Here is an 8,703-nt window from a genome sequence, read left to right on the forward strand (position 1 = left end):
ACAAAGTCTCCAAGAACCACCCTTCTTGCCTACTAATACCACTAGACTGGCATAAGGACTGTTGCTGTTTTGCACCACCCCTGACTCCACCATTTCCTTTACCAATCTATCAATGACATCTTTCTACTGACCAGCATATCTGTAAGGTCTTTTATTTACTGGATTAACCCCCTGCAACAATGGAATCTGATGATTATGGCCTTCCCTCATGGGGGGTAATTCCTTAGGTTCTTCAAATATGTCTGAATATCGATCTAGTACTTCACTAATCTGCAAAGCTAACTCCTCTTGATTAGCATGAGTGGTCAAGGATTGTAATAAACATCCTTGCTCTTAACACAATTGTATCATTGATAAATGAACCTCATTCTCTAGAGTTCTGCCCAGTTGTTGATTTTTAATAGTTTTGACATCAGTATGTTGAGCTCCCCTTAACACATGCCTTCTTCCTTGAACCTTGAAATCCATACTCAGCTTGTCAAAATTCCAAGTTATGTCACCCAATGTTTCCTACCATTCAACTCCTAACACCATATCACAACAACCTAAGGGAATCAATAACATATCAGTTGTGAAATTTGGATGATGCAACTGCCAAGTAAATCCCTTGTCAATGGATGAAATCTTGATCTTGTTACCATCAGCTACTGTTACAGTCACTGGCTCCAACTTCTCAAGCCTGCACCCCAATTTTTTTTGCCATATTAACATCCAAAAAATTGTGGTGTTGCCACTATCTATCAAGATATGTAACCGCTTCTTCATGTGACTTCTAGTGACTCTCATAGTTCTAAAACTAGAGATTCCTGCGAGTGCATTAACTGAGATGTGAGTCTCCCCTTGTTCCTTATTCACACCTTCCATCTCACACTCATTTTCCCTTTCTTCATCACGCATCTCATTTGTTTCTATCAAATGTAATTGTAATTTTTTATGCGTCAAGCTGTGTTCAGGGGTGTATGGTTCATCACAAAAATAACACAAACCCCTTTGATCTCCTCTCATTCATGTAGGCTGGTGTTAAACTTCTAGGCCCTTTTGGTTTACCCTTGAATGCTTCAACAATGTTGTCAATTGAAGTAATGGGTTTTGGAGTTAGTATAGGCTTAGAATGAGTGGATGTCTTGGTGAACTTGCCATAGCATGATTAGTAGGACTTTGGGCACTAGCTGATTCATACAGTTTTCCTAATGAAAAGGCAGGTCTCATTGACTTTGGATTAAACATTCGAATAAGCATTTGAATGTCATGTTTGAGTCCCCCTAAAAAACAACTAAGGGTATACTCTTCAGATAATTCCAGTCTACTGATGATGGCATCAAATTCTTCATGAAATTCAATCACTGCCCCCTTCTGCCTTAACCTCATGAGTTCAGCCATGGGATCATCACATACCTCCCCAAATCTATCCATCAATTTTTTTACATATTCTTCCCACCTTGGCCATGCTTGAGCCATGATCATTGATTTGGCAAAAGCATGATGCCACTGTAAAGCCTTGCCTTCAAAATGAATTATAACCAATTTAACCTTCATGTTTTCAGGTGTATTATCTATCAGAAACTACATCTCACATTGGTATAACCACTGATTCACGTTTTCACCATTAAAGCGTGGGAAATCTATTCTAGCTAACCTTGTTCCACATACATAGTGAGAAGTCTGGCTGTCACCTGAGCAAGAAACTCTTCTTGCTGGAATTTTGTTAGCTTCGTCTCCTTTTTTTGATAGATCTTGTTTCAGTGCTTCTACTATGGTCTTCTTTAGGGATTCATTCAATGTCTTCTGAATGTTCCCCGCCAATTCCACCATTCGCAACTCCATTCTCTCAGCAAAACGAGTTTCTAAACGATCCTCCATTTCTCGCATTGCTGCTTGATTTCTGGTGGATTCTGCCATTTGCACCCAAGGAAGGAAATAGCTCATGATACCAATTTGATAAGGATTGAGTTTGTGAACTAAGAATCCTAGGAATTATTATTAATTCGAAGGATCCAAACAAGGAATATGGAATTCAAGAAGAAGAAGATGAACTCCGAGATTCTCTTATTACTGGAAGAAATTAAGTTACAAGAATGAAGAAGAAGAATTGAGAGAATGTTGCCAAAAATGTTAACTAACTCAACATAATGCCCAATCACAGCTTTATAGTTTCAGCTTTTACAAAAATAGGACACCTGGCAGTTTAATAGAATTAACTAACTAACTAAATATTTATTTCTTACCAGATAATGTCCCTTCTTCCATACTGTTTGCTTAGAAATAGAACACAGTGTGACGACTACTTTTGGTGAACATGGGTACCACGTTGTTTATACCAAGTGTTATTGTCTGGTCATATTTTTGGACCAATCTATGCACTTTTGGGAATTGCCACATTTTTTCTTAAAAGTTGAAGGGCAATATTATATGAGACAAAATTAGAGGGGTGTAACTTAACTTTTTCACTAAAAGGAGTAATAATGTCCATCAAAAGATAATATCTAATCATTTATAATGAATCTAAGAAATTTGGACCAAATTTTTAAAAGCTCGGGAATCTTGTTATACATTCTAAAATTTGAAGGTCAAAGTGAACATGAAACTCAGTTGATGAAAGTAATTTAGAATTTCTCCCTATTTCCATTTACACAAAGCCTTGAAAATCTATGTATTTATTTGCTATACAATGTTTGTACTAAAAATATATTTGCCTGTTGATTTATCTGATATATATTCCTTTAATTACTATCATCGTTTTTCCCATTCCGGACAACCTTTGTGATCGTAAATGTTTTTTATAATCCAAGTTTTTGATAAGTAAGGGGGAGAATAATCTTCTCATCAAAAGTTTTGTGCTCTTACAATGATCGCAATCAAATACAAAAACTTACAAGTTATTCCATCTTTTCCATATTTCAGCAAACAAAAGCAAAAGGATAATAACTTCACGAGGAAATAAAAAGACATATCAATTACTTTATTCTTATCTAAAGTAATTTTAGGAATTTTATTTTCCTTAGGATGTGACATATGTAACTTCTTGTAAAGTCAAATTATGAATTTTTTAAGCTTTATGTATTATTTAAAACTAACTATTTATGAATATTTTAGTTGAAATATATTGTTTATCTTTTATCACTTATATTTTTAATTATTTAAAAATAACAACAATTAAGTTAGAATCTATTAGTATTTTAAAATTAACTTAATGGACAATCAGTTAAGCCCTAGAAAAGCAATGTGGTAAACATTTTTTTAAACTTTCAAATAATTATCTAGTGAAATTTTCTGGGAAGCCAAGCTAATAATTCCAAAGAGACTCATCATAGTTTTTTTGGCATCTTTAGTTACTGGACATTACATACGTTAGGTTTGAATGGTTGAACAAAGAAAGTATATGGCAAGGGATACATTACTATAGCATACTTTGTGATGGGAATACATTTGTTGTTCTTCCATTAAATATACTTTGTCAATCGAATTAATGACACACATGTCTAGAGTTGACAATGCCTTGGATGGAAAATAACAAACTAAACTTCCTTTCACTAGAGTAATGAACTGAAAAGGAAACATTGGGAAACTGGTGAAGCAATTTTGTAGGGCAAGGATGATCCTAGATGCACACCTTAGATTTATCGTAACAGTTATGATTATACACCAATATCTTGACAATGTATCTTTTTGTTACAGTAATTTTTAACAATTATAAATGACACGAAATAATACTTACTAGTTAAGTCACATGTCACTCTCTTTAATACGTTTCTTGGTACTGCCCAAAATGTGTAAGCAGACTATCAATCACACCGTCCCAGGATAAAATAGTTCAGGTCTGTGTTATACAATTTCTTACTGCACTGTAAGAATCGCTCTCGAATACACCCACAATATGACTACCATTGCCAATTCTCGAATTCCCAAAGTATAGCTACCCGTGCCAATTCTTTTTCCACAATATTGATTGCTAGTGTCAGTTCTCGAAATTCTCACTTTAGTTGTTTGTGCCAATTCTCAAGTCTCACAAAAGGAAAGAGGGAGAAGGTTGCCGGAAATACATCGGCGGAATATAAGGGGGATAAAGAGAAGTTGAGAGGGAATGATACCTCTATTTATAGTCTGAGGCTTCCAACGCTCTTTCCTTGTTGCATGTGTGTGTTGACTTGGTCAACACACGGTCCAAACCCAAAAGGCCCCAAATAAATAAATTAATAAATAAATAAATATTTTATTAAAAAGAACGTTGTGCCGCAACTTAAAACTTATAAAGTCTTTCAACTTCCCTCATCCAAGCAAAGTGGGACTAATGAGTTTTTTCATTTCACTTCAAAATATCATTCTTTCAACAAATTCTAACAATCCTCCACTTGAAATTAAAAAACAATTTCCGGGAATTTTTGTGGTCTCAATAAGATTGTGCATAAACAGAGGTGTCATGCGACTTGAACCTTTGCATAGTGAAAAAGATCCAGATTTTACTAGAGTGACTCGTAGTCTTGAACTCTATCTTCGACATCAAACCACACACAACATTTTCAAAGGTATATTCTGTAAAGCTTATGCATTAAAGGTCATGCACATCTATCCCAGTATAATAAATGCTCTAGAAATTTATGCTCCAAAATTTCATAGGAAGCGGACCTCACTTCCACACTCACATAGGTGAGTCTATCAAGAGTACTCCTATAGCCTAGATACTCTACTCCAATTAGAGTATAGATCTCATTAAGAGTTTAACTCATTCTTACATATGTTGCACGAATCATGCTTCTCATTTTATAGCATATTCATTCTCATATCATTTCATGACTTGTTATTACTCATTGAACCTATTTCTTGGGATCTCCAATCAGTTAGGTTGGGTTACCATCATGAGTGATCATCATTCTAAGGGCAATACTCTCATACTCTGAGAAGTATTATGAACTTTCTCTCTAGCTAGTCTTTTCGTCAAAAGATCTACTAAGTTATTCTCAGTGCATACATGATCCACTCTAACAACTCTTCTAGAGAGTAACTTTCTAATAGTGTTGTGCTTATGACGAATTTGTCGTTTATTACCTTTATAAAAGTGATTCTCAATTTTTGCAATAGTCGCGGTACTATCACAATGGATCTACATAGATGGAATTGGTTTTTCCCATAGGGGAATCTCCGCAAGCAAACTTCTCAGTCAACTTGCTTCTTCACTAGTTGTTGCTGGTGCTATCATCTCAGCTTCCATAGTGAATTGAGCCAAAATATTCTGTTTTTTTACTTCCAAGAAACAGTCTCATCAACTATGCTAAATATATAGCCACTGGTTGCTTTGGAATCATCTGAAAGAGTATTTCAATCATCATTGCTGAATCCTTCTTGGACAGTTGGAAACCTTTGGTAATGTAATCCAAGACTCATTGTTTTCTTAAGGTATTTCATTACCCTTTCTATAACATGCTAATGCTCCATGCTAGGTCTACTTGTAAACTTACATAATAATCCCACAACATAGGAAATGTCGGGTCTAGTGCCATTAGTGGCATACCAAAGGCTACCAATGATGCTAGCATACTCAACTTGCCTTACACCTTCACCACTATTCTTAAAATCTTTTACACTTGGATCAGATAGTGTGTTAACAAGTTTACAGTCAAAGTATTTATATTTCTTTAAGATCTTTTCCACATAGTGAGATTGATCCAAAGAAATTCATTCTTTTAACCTAGTAATTTTTATACCAAGGATTACACTTGCATCTGCAAGGTCTTTCATATCAAAGTTGTTATAAAACAATGATTTCACATTATTCACATGAATGTTGAAACCAAATGTCATTTTCTGATTTGTAAGAAATGCATTTGTCACTTTCATTCACCTCAAACTCATTTGAGAACATTAAGTCGTTAAACTTTTCATGTCACTGCTTAGGTGCTTGCTTAAGACCATACAACGACTTATCAAACTTGCAAACCTTATTTTCTTGTGCATGTATTACAAAACCTTCAAGTTGTTTCATATAGATTTCTTCTTCCAAATCACTATTTAAGAAAGCAGTCTTAACATCCATTTGATGTACTAAAAAATTATATATCGCAACGAACAAAATTAGTACTCTAATGGATGGTATTCTAGTAACATGTGAAAAGGTGTCGAAGAAATCTACATTCTTCTTTTGCCTGAAACCATTAGCTACAAGGCGGGCCTTGTATTTATCCACTGTGCCATCAAGTTTTGGTTTCTTTTTCAATATTCACTTACAACCAATAGGTTTGCAACCAAGAGGCAAGTCAACTAAATGACAGGTCTTGTTAGACTCTAGAGAATCTATTTCATCATTTATGGCCTCTTGCCACAAATCAGCATTCAAATAAGTCAAAGCTTCTTGGAGAGTTGATGAATCCTCTTCCAATGTATAGATAATATAATTAGGTTCATACTCTCTAGCAGTCATTGTTCTCTTACTTCTTCTCAATCATCATTGCTGAATCCTTCTTGGACAGTTGGAAACCTTTGGTAATGTAATCCAAGACTCATTGTTTTCTTAAGGTATTTCATTACCCTTTCTATAACATGCTAATGCTCCATGCTAGGTCTACTTGTAAACTTACATAATAATCCCACAACATAGGAAATGTCGGGTCTAGTGCCATTAGTGGCATACCAAAGGCTACCAATGATGCTAGCATACTCAACTTGCCTTACACCTTCACCACTATTCTTAAAATCTTTTACACTTGGATCAGATAGTGTGTTAACAAGTTTACAGTCAAAGTATTTATATTTCTTTAAGATCTTTTCCACATAGTGAGATTGATCCAAAGAAATTCATTCTTTTAACCTAGTAATTTTTATACCAAGGATTACACTTGCATCTGCAAGGTCTTTCATATCAAAGTTGTTATAAAACAATGATTTCACATTATTCACATGAATGTTGAAACCAAATGTCATTTTCTGATTTGTAAGAAATGCATTTGTCACTTTCATTCACCTCAAACTCATTTGAGAACATTAAGTCGTTAAACTTTTCATGTCACTGCTTAGGTGCTTGCTTAAGACCATACAACGACTTATCAAACTTGCAAACCTTATTTTCTTGTGCATGTATTACAAAACCTTCAAGTTGTTTCATATAGATTTCTTCTTCCAAATCACTATTTAAGAAAGCAGTCTTAACATCCATTTGATGTACTAAAAAATTATATATCGCAACGAACAAAATTAGTACTCTAATGGATGGTATTCTAGTAACATGTGAAAAGGTGTCGAAGAAATCTACATTCTTCTTTTGCCTGAAACCATTAGCTACAAGGCGGGCCTTGTATTTATCCACTGTGCCATCAAGTTTTGGTTTCTTTTTCAATATTCACTTACAACCAATAGGTTTGCAACCAAGAGGCAAGTCAACTAAATGACAGGTCTTGTTAGACTCTAGAGAATCTATTTCATCATTTATGGCCTCTTGCCACAAATCAGCATTCAAATAAGTCAAAGCTTCTTGGAGAGTTGATGAATCCTCTTCCAATGTATAGATAATATAATTAGGTTCATACTCTCTAGCAGTCATTGTTCTCTTACTTCTTCTAGGTTCTATTTCTAACCCATCGTATGTTGCTAGTTGTTGTGCTCCCACTATTCCTCAATTTAAAAGGGAATTTCATTTCATTGAAGTCTGCATCGTTAGACTCAATGATCACTTTCGTGTTAAGGTCATAAAACCTGTACGCCTTGTTGTTTATAACATACCCAATGAATACATATTCATAGGCTCTACTTGCGAGTTTAACTCTCTTGGGGTCTGGTATCCGGACATAGGTCAGACAACCCTAAGTTCTCAAATAAGACAAGTTTGGTTGTTTATTCTTAATAATTTCCTACGGGAAATTTTGCTTTTAGCCTTGAGGACTCTAGTTAGCACATAACATACAATTAATAAAATTTTACCCCACCAAGAGGGTGCTGCACCAGAACTTAACATAATAGCTACAACTAATTCAGTTGAAGTTATATTCTTTCTTTTAGTTTTATCATTCATTTCAGGTGAATATGGTGCAATTGTTTCATGACTAATGTCATTTAATATATAAAAATCATTAAACATGTTCGGATGAATATACAATACTGGTTTATTAACCAAAGTATTAGTAACTAAAAGAAGGTAGCAAAACATATATAATATAGCCTAATAAGAGTTTTTCAAATTACATTCTTACATATAGATAATTATAACTGATTTATAGAATTTTAATATCATTTCATTCCAAAAAAATGTGATGATCAATTCATAGTTGCATGCTTAGCCTAAAAGCATTTAACGAATACTTTGGACAAAGACAAAATCTAGTTGGTAAATCAATAACTTAGTTGAATCTTTCATCCTACCAACTGCTTTAACAAATTTAGAAACATAAACAATGCCTTTAACAATATAAGAGTGTAATATGAAGAACTCAAAAACAACTCTTAACAATAGTAGTAGTTTATGATCATCATTAATATAATCACAACTCTATTTGAATAAAAATAACATAAGTTATCAATTCATACGACATGAAACATAGAGTGACAATTAGTAAAATAAGAAGTCTAGACATTTCTTTCAATTTACACAATAATCAAAACAAATAAATTAAGTGAAGGAATTTAGCTTTTCTCATATGCACCAAAGTTCCTTCTTTCTCTCATATGAACATTACCTAGAAAGTCTTATTTATACTAAACAATAAAAAAATGGCAGATTGA

Source organism: Lupinus angustifolius, chromosome LG07 (genome assembly GCF_001865875.1).
Source record: "Lupinus angustifolius cultivar Tanjil chromosome LG07, LupAngTanjil_v1.0, whole genome shotgun sequence".
Taxonomy (NCBI): domain Eukaryota; kingdom Viridiplantae; phylum Streptophyta; class Magnoliopsida; order Fabales; family Fabaceae; genus Lupinus; species Lupinus angustifolius.